The sequence below is a fragment of the Vicugna pacos genome, chromosome 15 (genome assembly GCF_048564905.1).
Source record: "Vicugna pacos chromosome 15, VicPac4, whole genome shotgun sequence".
NCBI classification, from domain to species: domain Eukaryota; kingdom Metazoa; phylum Chordata; class Mammalia; order Artiodactyla; family Camelidae; genus Vicugna; species Vicugna pacos.
In genome coordinates this window covers 2354789-2373274 of record NC_133001.1, presented here as the reverse complement: position 1 = coordinate 2373274, position 18486 = coordinate 2354789, and the positions used below count along the sequence as shown (strand labels likewise).

General features: G+C 46.0%; 1 pseudogene; it reads left to right on the top strand.

The window, feature by feature from the left end:
* Positions 1-7494: 7494 nt before the first annotated feature.
* On the top strand, positions 7495-10872 carry LOC102538661 (PHD finger protein 12 pseudogene; annotated as a pseudogene).
* The last annotated feature ends 7614 nt before the right edge of the window (positions 10873-18486 follow it).

The window sequence follows — 18486 nt, the reverse complement described above, 5'->3', positions numbered from 1 at the left end:
GAATGAGGGGAGGGGGGCTCAAGGAGCATGGCCAGGGCTCAGAGCTGTTGGCATGAGGTATCTGAAAAGTACCAACTAACGGAGGAGTAAAAAGATTTTTTAGCAACATGGAGAATCCAGCTGAAGTTGGAAATCATTAATTTGCTCTGGAGCCAGGCAGCCTGGTTGTGGAATTTTCTCCAGCTGAACTCCAGCAGAGAAAACAAACAGTAAGGGGACTTCAGGGTTGGGAGATGGCCTGACAGGTGCACAGAGAGAGGAAGTGGCGGGTTGTTGATGAGAATGTAGCTGAGACAATTGCCAGTGGGTCCCAGGCTGGAAAAGGGAGGGAGGCGAAGCCAGGAGGAACTCATACCCAGACTGTCCCAGCTCAGACAGGCTGTGGGTGAACCTGCCAGGACCCCAGAGGGATGGAGATGGGGGAGTCCCAGAAAAGGCAAGTCAAGGACAGAGGAAACAAATGCAGCTGACACTCCTGTGCTCAGTAGGGACCAGTAACCTGAACAGCCCCATCTCCTCCCACAAGCGAGACAGCAGGAACCCTACACAGTGCCCTGGGACCATGCCATTCCCTGCGCATCAGGGATTCCCCAGACATCAAGGCTAGGCAAAGCCGCAGCTTCCCAGGAACAGCTCAGCCCCTCAAGCCGAATCTCTCCAGTTTCACCTTTTATTTGAATGACACGAATCTCTCACAGCATCAAAAGCATCGCTGAAGAATTAAATCTCAAGAAAGCAGCAACCAGGAAAGCCTGGATCTCAAGGTCTAGAACCAGGGACTCAAAACCACTCAGATCCTGGCTGTCTGTTCAGAGTCCCTCTCTCCTTTGCTTGGTGAGTTACCTTTATTCTCTCTAAGAAACTTAAGATTCTAATCCTAACTCTGCCCGTCCGTTTCCCCACTGAGTGACCTTAAGCCAGTTACTTACCTTTTCTGTGCCTCAGTTTCCTCGTGGAGATAATAGCAGTGTGTACCTCATAGGGTTCCTTGCAGAGTGAATAATTTAACACTCGTAAAGCACTTGGAAGAGTCCCTGTCTCCTCCCCAAGTTGTTTCTCTTCCAAGAGAAGAGTCTGGACACCAAGGATTTAATCAGCAACTTGCCATCGAGGTTGAAGGTGATAAACTGGGGTCCCACTCAAGCCAATACCGGGATCCACAGAGACCCAATCTTGTGGATGGGCTGGAGGGTCAGCAGAAGCTGCGGTGCCACTCAGAGTCAGGCCTATCGTCTTCTTAAGAGCAGGGCAATCTATCCTGAACCTTGGTAATTACTCTCAGACCCCTACCCTGCCATTGGTTCCCTTGGTCATCAGTAGATGACCACACCTACTTGTCAAAGGGAAACTGGGCATCTTGCCCTCCACTCCCTTCTCCTACATTCAGATTTATCTGCTTTGAAATCCATCCACATTGCCTTTCCTCCATCTCTGGGAATGAGGTGCCCATTCCTATTCAAGAAGAACCCCTCCTCATGTCCTTTAACGCCCTCACACTCTTCCTCAGGACTGTTCCTCCGTCAGCCATCCTCTCTCTCCATACTCCCCATGCATCTTTCGCCTCTTTCTCCTGGCCCCTTCCCATAGCACTGAAACAAGCTCAGGTCTCTCCTACTCTAAAGACAAATAGATATCTCTAGACTCCCCCTTCCTTAAGTCTCCACTTCCCCTCCCAGGATAGCATCTCAAAAAGTCATCTCCACTCACTGACTCTACTTTCTCCCCTCCCATCCTCAACTTTCTTTTCTCCAGCTCCCACTCTTACTTCTCCTAAGAAGCTGATGTTTCCACTAACTACCAAAAGCCTGGGCTTATGCTACACTGGACATCATTACTACCCTTCCTTTAAACTTTCTCCTCCCTGGTTTCTATAGTAACACTCTCCCTGCTCATTCCCCTGCCTCTCAAACCACTCCTTCTCCATGTCCTTCATGTGTTCCTTCCTCTTGGTCTATCCATTTGTTGCCAGTCAATGTAACCGGTGTTCCAGATTCTTGTCCCATCCCAGAAAGAATTCAGAGACAAGACACTGGGGTTAAGAAAGTAAAGTGAGGATTTATTAAGAGATGGATAGTACACTCTCAAGGGGAGAGCAGGCAGGCTCAGGTGAGCAGCTGCCCTGAGTTTCTTTGGCAAGTTGGTTACGTAGGGTGTAAAAATTAATGGGCAGAATATTCACTGGGGAGGGAAGGATCTGGGGTCATAGTCCCTGATTTTCATCCTAACTCCACCTTCCCTAAGGGAGGAGGGATTTTTGTCCTTACTTAGTCTGGATAGGAAGTGTCATGGCGTTGGTGCATGATGGGTACTTCTGATCTGCAAGGCTAATTTGATTGAAATGAGGGCATAATGAACAAAAGGTTACATTTGGACACTGGCGATTCCCACCTTTCCCACCTTTCTTTGTTGGCCTCCAAAGGTGTGATCACTTATCAGCCCAGAGGTTCCTGCTTCCCTTTCTCCACCCAAGGACCCCTGGTGCTCACATGATCATGGTTTCCTGCACTGGGCCTGCACCCCACTTTCTCTGTTCATATTTAGCTATCTGCCTGCTCTAACACCTCCTCAAACAATCCATTCTCTCATCCCATCGCAGCCTCCCTGGGGGACCTTATCTACTCTCAAAGCTTCAGTCAGCTCCTACACAAGCTAATGATTGCCAAATATATCTCCATTAGCTTAATCCTTTCTCCAGAATGTCAGATTGTCCATCCAGCAGCCACTGCAACACCTTCACTTGGAGGTCCCCTGAAACATTGCAAACTCAACATGTGGGTTTAGGGGAATAGTTCCTGAAACTACATTATATGGAAAATAGTTGAAGACACCAGAGGTGCCTGAGTCACAGAGGTGACTCAGATGGATTATAGTGGTAAACTGGGCCATAGTGGTCAACCGGGACAAGAACTGGAGATAATCCTTATAGACCCCAAGGGGTCAGATTCAGACCAATGACTGGGAAAACTGGAGAAGACAGATTTCAGCTAAATCTACAGAAGATCCTTTGGAAGTCAGAGTGACTCAAAGGTACACTTGGCTACCTTACAAGAGTGTGAGATCTTGGGTACTGAGCACATTCAAGCTCCAGGCTTTAAATTCCTTCCAACTCCAGGAGTCCATAATTCTGGAAGAAAACAAAACTGAGCTTATGAAGATTTGACCAAATGCAGTAAAACCTGGTAATACTGGTGCTGGTGCCAATGGGCATTGGCTTGCTTGGCTGGATTCTCTAATCACCTGAAACGGAAGTAATAGTAGGGACATTTTAATCAACAGATGACTGGATAAAGAAGTTGTGGTATATTTATACAATGGAATACTACTCAGTGATTAAAAAAAAGAATAAAACAATGCAATTTGTGGCAATATGGATGGACCTGGAGATCACCATTCTAAGTGAAGTAAGCCAGAAGGAGAAAGAAAAATATCATATTATATAATTTATATGTGAAATCTTAAAAAAAAAAAGACTAATGAACTTATTTACAAAACAGAAACAGACTTAATGGACATAGAAAACAAACTTACGGTTTCCAGTGGGGAAGAGGGTGGGAAGGGATAAATTGGGAATTCCAGATTTGCACATACTAACTACTATATATAAAATAGATAAACCACAAGTTTCTACTGTACAGCACAGGAAACTATATTCAATATCTTATAGTAACATACAATGAAAAAGAATATGAAAACAAATATATGTACGTATATGTATGACTGAACTATTATGCTGTGCAACACAAATTGACACATCATTGTAAACTGACTTGACTTCAATTTTATTTTTAATCTGCTTTTTAAAAAGGGGTTCCGGTATTGAGGGAGCAGAAGCTGGACAGGGAGTGTGCTGGGTCTGGGGGCCTGCACGAGAGATGGGGAGAGTGGCCAGGCTGCAGGCTGATGGAGCAGGGTGCAGGGTACAGTGGGGTGTGGCTCTGGGAACACAAGGCACCGGCTCCAGGGATGGGTCTGGGCCCAGCTACGGAGGAGGTGGCTCCACTGTCCCATCTGGCTAAGAGCCCAATGCTGGTGTAGACAGTGGTGGTATAACCCACCGAGATGCTCAGAGAGTCCAGCCCACAATTTTCTTGGGGTTTGTTTGTTTGTTTGTTTGTTAGTTAAAAATTATTTTTGCCCGGAAACTTTAAATGTTTAAATTTTTTTAAATCCTAATTTTATCCTTCATCCAAACCCAGCTCTTTTCATCTCTCCATGTTGACTTCCAGGTCCTGATCATAAGAACTTCCTTTTTCCAGAAGAGGATAGCTGTGCACGTAAATTTCTGCCATTTTCCTTGAACATTACTCTGTAAGCCTGTGGCCTCCATGTCTTCAGAATGGTCATTTTAATGACTAAAGGACACCCCATTGCATAGATACACGATGGTTTAGTTAACCGCTTCCCTATTATGAGGGAGCTCCTTGTACTTTGAGATTCCCCATCCTTAGAAACTTTTCCTCAGAATAAATTCACAGGAGGGGGAAACTCGGTTAAAGGACATGATTATGTTTGACAGTTTCACTACTTTTTTTTCTTTCTTTCTTGATTTTTGCCTATCTCCAGCCATGGCGCTGACTAAATAATCAGGCAGATGATCTGCTTATGTTTGTTGCCAATATATGAAGTTGAGGTATTTTTTTTTATATATTTGAATAAGCTTTTATTTATTTTTTGTTGTTGCTGAGTTGTTGGGTTTTTTTTTTTTTGGTGGGGGAGGCAATTAGATTTATTTATTTAATGGAGGTACTGGGGATTGAACCCAGGACTCTGTGCATGCTAGGCATGCGCTCTACCACTGAGCTACAACCTCTGCCCTTGAATATTAAACCAGGGTTTAAGTTACTGTAACCATTATTTTTATTTTAAAAGTAATGCTTGCTTATTGTAAAACTCTGAAATGTCTTTTATATATTTTTATATAATCCATCATATTGACCCATATCATCTCACTGTATTCTAATTTACTTAAATTCCTTTTGAAATTTTCCACCATTATCTCTCCATCTTTCTCATTTCTTTCTGTAGCTTCAATTCTTATGAAGTTATTCCTTCACAATAGAAACAAACACTCTAATCTTTGCTGGTTTTTCCACGACTTGATTTAGATTTTTAATAAGCTTACAGATCTGGAGTTTACATTGGTGTGTGGTATGAGGGCCCACAAAATGAGCAGAAACCAGTCTCACAGTACATATTTTGTAACATACACAGTCCCACCCCTGGGAAGACAGTTTGGCAACATTACCTGGTACAGCAGTTATTTTTAAGGTTAACCAGTCGCCTTCACATTGCTTTGCAAGAAAGGACTTCAATTTGTCCAGGTGTGAGTCTTGATTTATACCTCGATATTTCCTACGGCAGTTAGTTTCTTGCCTGAGGTCCTGGGGTCAATCCCCAGCATCTCCTCTAAAAATAGACAAACCTAACTACCTCCCACCCTGTCAAAATTTAAAAAAAAAATGTGCACAACAAAAATGTATGCAACAACCATCCCCCACACACACACACACACACAAACACGCAGAGTTCCAACCCCAACTGCCCTTGCGGAGGATGTTTTAACATAAGAATAGATCATTACCAAGTTATTTAAATTCTGTTTATCGGAGTCAAGAGTTTTTCCGTCTGGTTATCCATCACTAAAAGGCTGGATGCTTCCCAATTCATTCTAACACACAAGTGGTCCATGAAAAGAGCAGGTTGTGCATAGGGCTTGAAGCATGCTGCCTTTTCTTTGACATTTCCAAGATCAGCAACTTCCCCTTCCCAGGTCGCAAAATCACCAACACGTGATTCACCCCAAGAAACCGAGTCCGGCTCAGCAACAGGACGTCAGCGGGCTAACGGGGAAAAACCTGTCCCGTCATCTGAATGGATGCTAGAAAGGTGTTTGACCCGATTCAGCATCCATCCTGATTCTCTTAGAGAAAAATATAAAACCCTGTTATAACCGTTTGAGATATAGAAGACTCCTTTTCTGCTATAAATGTATTAGAAACCAACAAGAAGCATGAAAAACAATGGTGAAATCTTAAAGGCACTGCTATTAAAATCAAGTTCAGGTCAAGAATGAGCTGTTTCTGGGCTTGTTCCAGAAGTTCTAGCCAGTGTGTTGAAATAAGAAAAAGAAGAAAGAAACAAATAAATCATTATCCTCGGATGATATGATATGAATATCATATAGAGGACTCATTAAAATAAGAAATATCAGGCAACAGAATTTTAAGCAGCTAACAAAGATAATAGTATAGAACTACATGGATAATTGTGGGAAAGTGTCCAAGACAGAGTATTAAGTGGAAGAAATAGGCTTCAAAATAATATGAATTTATTTAAATATATATTTATATACTTATGCTGAATATATATATTGACTATATATTATGTAAAAAAGCTTAAAGGAAATTCACCAAAATATATTTAGAGATTGCATCTCTGGCCTGTGGGGTTCCAGGTGATTCTTACTTTCTATTTATTTAGAAAAGAACATTTAGGCAATCACCTCACGTACCACAACCTCACCTAACCTCTCACCCCGCTCCGATCCCCCCAACCCCGGGATGGCAGCGCCCGCCAGCCTTGCCGGCAGGACCACAGGTCACCAGCCCCGCCGAGGCCTGACCCCCGGAGCCGGGACCCACCGTGCAGCCAGCCGCCTGCCTAGGCTGAGAGGCCGCTCCCTGCTCACGCCCGTGGGGAAGACGCTGCTGTCCCTGGGACTGGGGGCTGAAGGGGTGGGGGGCAGCAAGGGCGAGGAAGTTGGACCAGTGTTGGGAAAAAAGAAGCGGGACCGGGTTCATGAGCGCCCCCTCCCTCCGTTTCCCCGCTCCTCCCAGGGTTTTAGGGGTCACAGTGAGGCGAGAAGCCCCATAAAAAGACAGGCAGGACCCCTAAGCAGGGCCACTGCTCTCCTGCCAGCACCATCCGGTTCCCTGGACCAGAGGCTGTATCTCACTTTTTGCCTCTGAAACGGCTTACTTACCCCTAAAATACTATTGGTTCCCTGAGCTAACTTCTGATTGGTTATTTCCTTCACTCCTGATTGGTTATTACTCTCACTTCTGATTGGTCCACTTCCCCAATTTCTGATTGGTCCATTTGTAGTACTTCATTTGCATGGAGCTCACTCCTGATTGGTTACTTCTCTCACTCCTGATTGGTCCATTCCCCTCACTCCTGATTGGTTATTTCTCTCACTCCTGATTGGTCTATTTCTACAAAGTTTGTTTCTGGTTGGCCAACTTCTGTTATACTTTATTTGCATATGATGTTGCAAAGTGTAAAACTGGCAGCCTATAAAGGCCTGTGTAAACCTACGGAGTCCAGAGTTTGGCGTGTTAACTACTGTGAGTCTGCAGGTGTAGTAAGTCTGAGTTTTGTAACTTTCAGAGTGCTGCTTGGTTTCTCGCCCGGGTCCAAATTGCGGACACTATTTGAGCTGTCACACATTTTTTTGCAACTGGAGTAGAGCGCTCCCATCCGGGAGGTGGATGAATGTGGGAGAGAACGGAGAACATGACGATCGTGTACGACTTGGACACGTCGCAGGGGCGGATGGGGCAAATCCCCATCCGCCCCTGCGGGAGAAAAACTAAGTTAGAAGCCTGAGGAGGAGTCCTGGAGAAGCAGCGGGGCTGCCAACCACAACAGCTGGACAGCTGCAAAGAAGGTGAGGATCTCCTGTGCTGTGGCCACTGCCCGGCCACCTTCCATCTTCAGAGCTGTGATTCTCCACTGGGTGAAGAGATGTTGCCTCCTGGGGAGTGGATGTGTGTTACCGATGCACTGTGTTTGCAGGAAGAAACGAGAGCAGAAAAAGGAGCTCGGCCATGTGAATGGACTGTTGGACAAATCTGGCAAACGGGACTTTATCCTCCTGCAGTAACACTGACTCGTTAGACACATCAGCTAACAAAACTGAACTCAAGGCCATTGCCCGTGCCCGGATCTTGGAGAGGAGAGCCAGCCGGCCTGCCATGCCCACATCCAACGCCAGTACAGAGACCCCTACCTCTGAGCAGAATGACGTGGATGAGGAACCAGCGGCAGCAGAGCCGGACTATGTGCAGTCCCAGCTAAGGCAGGCCTTTGAGCCGCTGACTGCTGCCGCCATGGGGGCAGAATCCCACCCAGTTTCAGTTGCCCAGTGAACTGATTTGCACCACTGCACTACCAGGTTCTAGCAAGACGAAAGGAGGAATCCACAGGAGAAAACATTAAGAAGACACAGCGTGAGTTAAATCATAATGGGCTCACTCCCCTACCAAAGTTCGCTTCACCTGTAACAGGAGTTGCCGCATGGTTCCTCTCATCCAGTGACTGTTGTCCCCTCCTGTTCCACATGGACTGCCTCGAGCCACCGCTTGGTGTCATGCCCCTGGGCAGATGGATGTGTCCAAATCACAACGAACATGTGGTGCTCAACTGGAAGAACACGACGCGGAGCAAACAGTGCCAGGTGTTTTACCGTTTCAAGGACACCATTTCGCAGCACGTTGTAAAAATGGACTTCCTGAGCCGAATCCACAAGCACCCTCCCAACCGCCACGTGCTCCAGTCGGTGAAAAGAAGCTTGAAGGTTCCTGATGCTATAAAATCTCAGTACGTTTCCACTCCTCTCATTGCACCCGCCGCCATTCGGAATGGGGAGCTGATCTGCAGTGGGATGCCTGAGGAATCACAGACGCACCTTTTGAACTCTGAGCACTTAGCCACTAGGCAGAGCAGGAAGACTGACTCTGGTGGTGGTGCGCTCCAGTGCAGCATATTGAAACATTTATCTGCTAAGCAGATGCCTTCGCATTGGGACTCTGAACAGACAGAGAAGGCTGATACTAAGCCTGTTACTGTGACTGATAGGTCAATCACCAACTCCCTGCAAACCGCTGACAAGGCACCTACACTTTTCCTTTACCGCGGGCCCTACTCCTCAGGGGTTAGCAGCTGGAACTCCCTGAGCTGCTCTTCACTCCCAACCCTGGAGGACATCAGCTGCAGTTCTTGTGCGGAAAAATCCAAGAAAGCCCCCTGTGGGGCTGCCAACGGGCCAGTGAGCACAGAGGGGAAAGCCAACGGCCCACACCTCTACAGCAGCCCCACTGATCCCACGGGAACCCGGCGACTTCCAGGCGCCAACACCCCCCTTCCAGGTCTCTCCCACTGGCAAGGCTGGCCCTGGCCCCTCATGCCACCAGCGGCTGGGGGGCTTCAGAACCACACCGTTGGTATCATTGTGAAGACAGAATGCCACTTGCCCCAGGTTTTGCCACCAGAGGAGTTTGGTTCCTGTCCCAAGCCTGCCCCCTTCCATTCCCAACTCTTGTGCCAGCATGGAGAACACCAGCACTTCGCAAAGAAAGACTCCGATCACAGATGGGATCTCTGCTGACAGATTCAAAGCCACTAGGCTCACCCCCAAATGCCACCCGGGTGCTCACTCCCCACCAAGCTGCTGGAGATGGTAACTTGGCCACAGGAGGCAACCAGTGATTCTGCTCACCAGCGCCATCATTAGGTGGCAAGGTCAGCCCAGCACATTATCCATAGGAAGCGCTTTAACTGTACGTATCCTCTTTTTCAGCCAACTCTACTGCCATGGTGGACCTCACCAAACTGAGCATTTATGGATGTCGGTGGAGAAATCGAGATAAATATGTTGGACTAGAAGCTGATCAAGTTTCTGGCCTTGCGGAGAATAATACATCAGCTTTTCCCCTGCCGGGTCCAAGCTTCACCAGGCAGTGTCGCGGCATATCCACTGGCTTCTGGAGGGGGCACCACAGAGAAGCGCAGAGGAAGGAGGTCCAGGCCGGAGCTGTGTTCTACCCTCTCTTAGGGTTGGTAGGAGCTGTGAACATGTGCTATCAAACCCTCTACTTCAGGACAGGAGCTGACGTGGACGTGTGCCTCACAAACTACGGTCACTGTAACCACGTGTCCGGGAAACGCACTTGCATGCTCTACGATGAGAATACCAAAGATTATGAGCTGGTAAACTACAGTGAGCGCGGGACAGCGGTGGACGGTGAGTGTACTGTATTCATGTGACTTACCTGAGAAGACCCCGCCAACACCCCCCCCCAAGCAGTATTGTTGCCAAAGTGCAGAGGGTCATCAGGCGCGGCCAGCACCAGAAACAGGATGAAGAGCCAAGTGAGGAGGCAGCCATGATGAGCTCCCAGGCCCGGGGCTGCAGCCGGGCCCCTGCAACTGCAAAGCCAGCAGCCCGAGCTTGACGCCGGGGCAGTGGGGCCGGCTGGGAAGGCACGGCCTTGCTGCACCACGGCAGCTACATCAAGCTGGGGTGCCTGCACTTTGTCTTCAGCATCACTGAGTTTGCAACCACACAGCCCCAAAGGGAGGCTGGCCTGCTGCAGGTTGGGGTCTTGGCCGAGAATCTCTCTCTCAAGCCCCACCAGGGCCCTGTGCTGTGCTCCAACTCCGTTCCCTCGGACTGGCAGCTACCCCATCACACACCTGTCTACCCAACCCAAGACTCCTGCGATGCAAAAATGTACACAAACCAAGCATGGGGTTTCTCTATACTCCACCAGAAACCCTTCAACTACAATCACTGCATGAAGTGAAGAAAACCTTTTGACTGTTTTTTAAAAATCTTTTTTCTTTTCTCAAGTTCAAGGGGGCATTTGCACATATATTTGTACCCAGCGTTTCATGGGAAAGCGGCAGATCGAGCTGAGGAACAGCGTGGGCAGGGAGGGGAAGGCCAATGGTCTGGACGCAAAACTGTTCCCCACCCATCTCCTGCTCCCTCCCCCTACCCACCGTTGTAAAAGAATCAGTAACTTGTTCTAGTTTGTGGCAGTGACAATAGTTTTATATTAAAAGAAAAAGGTACAGTTCTCATACAGCAAAATCATTGTTTTATTTAATAAAAAGATCGCTACCCATGGCTCCCCCCCTCCAGGTGATTCTCCCTTTCTGCAGCGATTGCACTACAGGGAGCTACTGTGTATTACGGACAAATGAGAACTGGATTCTTTTTCTGGCTGTGCATCTATTTTATTTCAAATAAGGAAAATGTATTTGGATTTTGTGCAAAAAAATGGATGACATTTTTTCAACGTTTTTAAAAACTACAGTACTACGTGTTCTTCAAATTGTCCATTGTAGCAAAAACGTTTTTGTCGTAAACCTGTTTTGTCTCCTTTTTTTGTTCTCCTGCCACTCCTCTCCTCTTCCTCCCACCCACGGTTCCCCTCCTCCTCTCCCACCCCCAGAACTAGTACCAATATACATAGTAATTGTAATGTTTCAGACTTTCCAGAAACTTTTCTGTATTCTGCACATGAAAAAACAAAAAGACTTCAAAAAAAATTTTTATAAAATACTTTGCTTAGTGAATGCTTTATAATAAGCATATTTATATAATTAAAAAACCAATAAACTTTTTTTACCCCCAAGGACACGCACATTGGGTGTGCATGCAAAACTCATTCCAGGATCATTAGGATGAGTGGCTTTTCTCCTAAAGTGGTTAAAGTTTGTGATTCAAGGCTGCTTCCCAGCTCACCCTCACCTCCCTGAAAAGCTAGATTGGTCTGTTCTGCCTGGTCCCTTCTGCTCTGAAGGAGAGCCCCAGGTCCATGGGTTCCAGAAAGGCCTGATCTGGGCCAGATTCCACGGGTGACTGTTGCCCCTGGCGTCATCACTTGCACATCGTCCTAGCCCCATCCTAGCTGTTTGCAAAGGATTCCCAACCCTCTAAGGCTGCCCACCTTGGCTGAAGCTGAGAAGGCTCTTCCTTGCAGGCATCAGCAGAAATCTTGTCTCCTCAGTAGGTGGGTTTGGGGATCACTCTGGCAATGTCAGGCCTCCATATGCCAAGCTTCTTTGCCCCACTTCTGGGCTGAAGGTCATGATCAGAGAGCATGCCAAGTCCAAAGCCTCAAGCCCTGTACTTGCTGTCATTGCCCAGCTCTATGTGGGGCATCTGGTCCAGTTTCTGACTCTTCGCTGTGCACCCTGGACATTATAAGGAGGCCTCTGCTTGGTCTCAATGCCTGCAAGCAAGAGCACTTGACTTGCTATCTCCCTATTTCAGTTGAGTCATAACCTAGAAGCCCCTCCCCTGGAGCCTCTTCTGCCTCATACTCACCCTGCACCCCACCAGCTTCCCTCCTGGTCCAGAACCCACCACACCATCAGAGGGTTTTCAGGTCAGCTCTATAAAGCTGACCATCCTCACTCAAGCCTGAAGCAATCCCTTCAAACCGCTACATCGATGGAGTAGTGAGTGATCAAGACCCAGGGTAACTCAATAGACTGACATCACACTGGTGTTGAGTATCTTGGGAATTCTTTTTAAAAGATTGCCATAATCAATCCTCATCTCCGCAGAATTGGCTCCCTATCAGTCTGAACCAGGAAGTAACATACAAATACAAATGCCTTCAAATAGATTTGCTTTGAACTTAGTTAACTCTATACTCATTTCTGCCTAGCTTGGTTATTTGATTTCTGACTCCATAATATTTGAGAAAAGCAAACTAGGAAAGGGGAAATCAGTAGCTATAAGGCAGGCATCAGGGAGTTACAGCCCAAGAATGATCACATGTAAGAGTTGGAAAAATGTGAGCCCTCAGCAGGAGGAAGCCAACAGCCCTGTGTATCTGATATTACCATAGAGCACAATAATGGATGCTTGTAACATAGCCCCGAGTCTCCCACAAACATGGGTCACATTCAGCATCCTCCCCAAGGCCACCTAGGTGTTTGCAAAGAACTCCCAGACTTCTGAAGGCTGCCCACCTTGCCCAAATTTGAGAGGGCTCCTCTTCATGGCGTATCCATCAGCAGCTTTTGCACAACCACACTGAAGCAGCATGGGTCAGTTCTCATCATCTGGATGACTATTCTCGGAAACCAATCCAAATTTTTATTGTTGATAGTTATATACTGATACATTTTTTTAAAGTTTATTTATTTCTTATTGTATTATTTAATTAATTTATTTTGGTGTAGGCGGAGGTAATTAGGTTTGTTTATTTTTGGAGGAGGTACTGGGGGTTGAACGCAGGACCACGTGCTTGCTGAGCATGCGCTCTATCACTTGAGATATGCTCTTCCCCCATACTGATACATTTAAAGCACAAATAATGTTATTTTGCTGTATATGTGCTAGTGTCTAGAACTAGACAATGAAGGGGAAAGAAAGCCGGACTGATTAACTGTTAATGACTTGGGTTTTCCGGTTAACTTGGCTTTCCTTATCTGTACAGTGGAGTATATAACACCTGCCTGAAGCACGTCAAAAGGTCACTGTGAAGATAGGACGGCTGTGTGAAAGTCCCATCTACAGAAAGGAATAAGGAATGTGTTTTACCGCAGTAATTTCTCTTATCAAGATTGAGTCATGGATTCAAAGAACAAGAAGAAGGAAAATTACAAGTACATAATACTCAAGGTTAGAGATTAAAGTATATCTGGCAGACAGATAATTGATTCAGAATTGGGCACTGCTCAGAGCGGACTTCATTAGGAATACGTGGGTCTCTGGGAAATAGCGACACCTACTGTAGTCCGCCTGATACTGTAACTGACCTGGAAAGCCGGAAGCCTTCAAACCTGTCATGACTGGTGTATAATTTTAGTCAGGCACTAGATACTATTACAAAAAAATTAAAATTAAAAAACGGCCACATAGTATTTTCCTTGGAAAAAAATCACAATTTTCTTCTATTTAAAAGTAACTCCTTGGGGGAGGGTATAGCTCAGTGGTAGAATGCATGCTTAGCACGCAGAAGGTCCTGGGTTCAATCCCCAGTACCTCCACTGAAAAAAAAAATAAGTAAACAAAAAAAAAAACCCTAATTTTAAAAAAGTAACTTCTATTATTTTTAATTCAAATTTGATGCATATTAATTGTAGAAAAATTTTAAAACAAAATATATAAAATATATAAACAAGTTTATACTGTATAGCACAGGGAAATATATTCAATATCTTGTAGTAGCTCATGGTGAAAAAGAATATGAAAATGAATATATGTATGTTCATGTATGACTGAAAAATTGTGCTTTACACTGGAAATTGACACAACATTGTTAATTGATTATAACTCAATAAAAAAGAAAGGAAAAAGAAAATATAATCTAGTAACAACATTTAACACTTTGGATCCACTGGCACCACCATCTTCACCATCATTCTTCATTCTTCTCCTTCTTCCCCTCCCCACCTCCAAAAAAAACAGTAAATCAAAAATAAAATCTCTCATCAGGGATAATCATTGCTAATAGCTTGGTGTGTGTCATTCCATATTTGTGTGGTAGTGGAAATATATGCCTATTACAAACAATAATGATGTACTGATTGTCACTGCTCTCCAGCCAAAGATCACCAGCAAGTGGTTGCGCTTGACACTCTGCAGTGAGGGAGAAGGCACAAGGCATGGAAGTGCGGGCTGTTTCAGTAGGAGGCTGTTAGGAAGAACCTACAACACTTACGCTCTCGTGCTAGGTGGTTTGCAGCGGGGTTTAAGGAAGCAGGGCTTCGCTCGAGATGGGATGTTGCCAGGAAGCAGCGTAATTCTATGCTTGGGTACCCTAATAAATATCACCTGGAAGGAGAGCTGACTAAAGCTGGTGAGGAATAGGTAAAGAAGTAGCAGTCACTTCTCTTAGCAGGGACAGGGAGATGCTTGGTCATTTCTGTGATTTGGACAATGTTCTAGTTTCGTCTGTGTGCAGACATCATGATGGAGTGGTCTTGTTTTTGTCTCACTCCATTCATCGCCAAGCGCCCTTACTGGATGTCGGTGCTGTGAAACAGGAGAACTAGTGTGATGCCAGGCCAGCTCCTAGCTCTCAGGTGCTGCTCTTTTCTTTAAGATTTTTTTCCCTTTCTTAAGACTTAACAATGTTGTGGACATTTTTTCAACTCAATATTGGGTCTAATTTAACCAAATTTCTCTTGTTGAATAATTGTATTTTTTCTAATATTTTTGGCTTATAATTAATACTAAAACAAAAACTTTAAGAATACATCTTTGCACACGTATACTCATTTCTTTAAAATAAATTTTCAGAAGTGTAATTATTGAGTCAAATGATATGTACATTTTAAAGTTTTTGATAGATGTCACCAGACGCCTTCTGTAGTTTGTGCTAATTTCACTTCCAACTCTAGGACAGAATACTCAATTCCCCGCAAACCCTTGTCAGCACGAAGTATCATCCATCATTTTTTTAACCTTTGCCAGTTTCAGAGATAGAAATACATCTTGTTTTTTTTAAAGCTTTATTATATAAACTTGGATACACAAAAAAGACCTTGTAAGGCATATATAGGTCCCACTAGACTACACTAAACTAGACCATCTCAGCAGCTTCAGGGGATTCCAATTAGCGGTACAAAGCCTCTTCGTTGGTGTCTCAAGTCTGTCTCTCAAGCTGCCAGTTAAGAAGAGATGTAAGCAGAACGAGGTGTCTACAGCTTGCTTGCAATTTGGGACACACCTTCACAATAGTGCTTTTCAAAGTGTCTGGTTATCTGCTCGCTCATCAGCCTCCCCACTGAATTAAGAGCTTCAAGGGGGCAGGGACTATGTCTCGCTTTTTTTTTTCCCTCCAATTTTCTAAACTGTGGTAAAATACACATAACATGAAACTTACCATCTTAACCATTTTTAAGTGTAGAGTTCGGTGGTGTTAAATACATTCATAAGACTGTGCAGCCATCACCACCATCCATTTCTAGACCTCTTTCCACCTTGTAAAACTGAAACCATATATCTAATTAAACAGTGAACCCCCTATTCCTCTCACCCCCCAGCCCACCACCATTCTACTTACTGTCTCTGTGAATCTGACCACTCTTAGTACCTCCTATTCTTGGAATCAGACAGTATTTCTGTGACTGGCTTATTTCACTTATCAGAATGTCCCCAAGGCTAATCCATGTTGTAGCACGTCAGAACCTTCTTTTCTAAGTAGTGTAAGAAATAAGTTGTTTTATACCACTAAGAATATGGGGTTGTATGTTACTGCAGCATAACAAAGCCTGTCCTGACTAGTACAGCAAAAAATATCCAAAAGAACAAGAACTTATCTAGCAAAGCTCCTAAGGGTAGCTTTGTCCTAAACCTTTGTAGAAGTAGCACGTGGCCCCCTTGGTTTGTCAACTAGGACCCTACAGGTTCACATGTCCTTCTTTCTAAGGACAGTTACTTGGGAATTACAGGGTGATCACAATTTTTGGTAAGCTACAGTTTTGTAATGAAACTGGACAAATTGCCTCAATGCAGTAGATCAGAGAGGTGATGGGTTTTGAATCTGAGAAAAGATGAATTTGGTGGACATGTTTGGGGACATGCTACATTAGGGGGAATGGCTCCTGCAAAGGGCTGGAAGAAGGCCCTCTTTCTTCATTTCAGACTAGTGGTCACTCAACCCTGTCTACAGTCAGTTCTGCTCTCTCAACCTTTGGGCCAGTTCATAATGCAGGTGCTCTGGACTCAGCTAATTTTTAGAAATGCTGGTATTATAGTACACAGGAATTTTTCTCCACAAACTCATAGGTTCAAAATACTATTTTATTTCTATAGATCAAGTTAACCTGGTTCTGAGTTCCCAGTTACTTCAGCGGGAAGATATTCTATCTCAGCCATCTTGGGGATGGCCATCCTTCATCTCAGCCATCTTGGGGATGGCCATCCTTGACCCTAGAACCGAGTATGAATTCAGGGCACTCGTGCAGCTCCCAGCAAAGGGAAGAAACTGGTTCCTATGATTGTGGATGAGAAGCTGACCATCCCAGTCCACACAAAGGATAGGCAGCTCCATCCTTCCACACCAAAGCATGGGGACACCTCCCCATGTCTTCATGGCCATGCCTGTCTTCAGCATTCATACCTCCTATCCCACCAGAGTTTGGGTAACTTCTGGAGGAGCTGCATGGAGGCAGGGCACAGTTCTCTATCACTTAAAGAACAAAACTGCCATCTGTACTTTCTCCTCAGGGAAAGGCCACCTCTGCCTCCTCACTTCTTGTAAAGGAAGGAACAGAAGCTTACCTAACACCCATGACTACGCGTGTCTTGAAAGGAGAGTGCTGAGAAGGCGTGCCAAGTCTGTGCATTTTGGGGCTTGGAGGGGAGAATTCCAGCGAGGCCATCTAAGGAGGTTAGAACCCGTCGCCTGACAGATACGAAGCAAGCCTGCAAAGGCCTGAAGCTGGGCTTTTCCCATGAGTTCTCTTCCTCCACCTCTGACCAGGGAGGTCTAATCAGTCTCAACCAATAACCTTCAGAGAGTCCTTGGAGTGGACCTCAGCCCCAGGAGAATTTTATTCGCAGCCTCCTCAACCCAAAGGCCTTGCCTGAAGCTGACGGTGGGTGGCAGGCTGGTCTTTGGATCCGGCATCAGTTGCTGACTCCTCCTGCCCCAGTCATAGTTCCAAGTGCAGGTGGTGAAAGACTCTAGCTCGTGGCTCAGCGCTGCCAAGCCTTGGACACCACGACAGGGGTGCCAACTCTGACACAGGTGAGGGGCACCATGCCCACCAGCGGGCAGATCTGGATTTATCTGCAGCCCTAAACCCCAGGCCCAGTGCGTCTAGGAAAAACACCAGTCCCGTGGGCTGGGAACCCTTGGGAAAAAGAGAGGAAGAGAACTCCTGTTTCGTACTATTTCTCCCCAGGACCTGTGGCAGCCCTCTGAAAGACCCCTCATCGTGGCCCTTCCAGGCACCCCTGGCTCCACCTAACATGCTCAGGGAGCCAGAGCGCCCTCTGAAGGGCTTGTGCTTCCCTCCCTCAGCCAGGACCTGGTGCTTTACATCCAGCCAGACGGCCTGCTCTGCGACCACAGCTGCTGTCTCCTGGCCACACAAATTGCCATGTCACAGAGAGGTCTGTCCCTGGGCCGCATAAGGGAGAATTTAAAAACTGCAGAAAAATCTCTTACTGATTTTATTGCTAGTTTTTCCTCCAATTGGTGAAAGGGATCTTTAAGAATTCCAACTTCGGCTCTGCTACAGCCAAAAAGGCAAGCCCTATCCCCACACCCTTGAGACAGGATCTCTGCGTAGTTGACCAAGAAAGGTCTCTTGTAACCATGACTGCCCCCCTCTGACTGGGGCAGAGTAGCCAGGAGGGACAGGGCCAAGCAGATACCAAAAGGAGGTTTTCCTGCCATCGCTGGGGCCGCCTTGCGGGGTTGCTGGCGAAAGGGAGGGAAGTCAGGAGACTCCTGGGAATGGATGTGAGTCTTCCTCCTGTTGGGTTAGGGCCAGTGATGTGGTGGAATCTGCTTGGTTCCTAAGAGCCAACAGTGAGCATCTCTGTCTGGCTCTATTTTCAGTAAGGTCATGTGGGTGGCAGCAGACCACTTCTTAGGCGTGACAAGCTAAGAGTCACAATTTATGGCCCAGGGACCAGAGCCAAAAAACAGAGGAGAATTTAAGAGTGAGGACCAGTTAGTGAGCAATCTTTAGAGTCGGCAGTTAAACACAAACAAGAGCCCC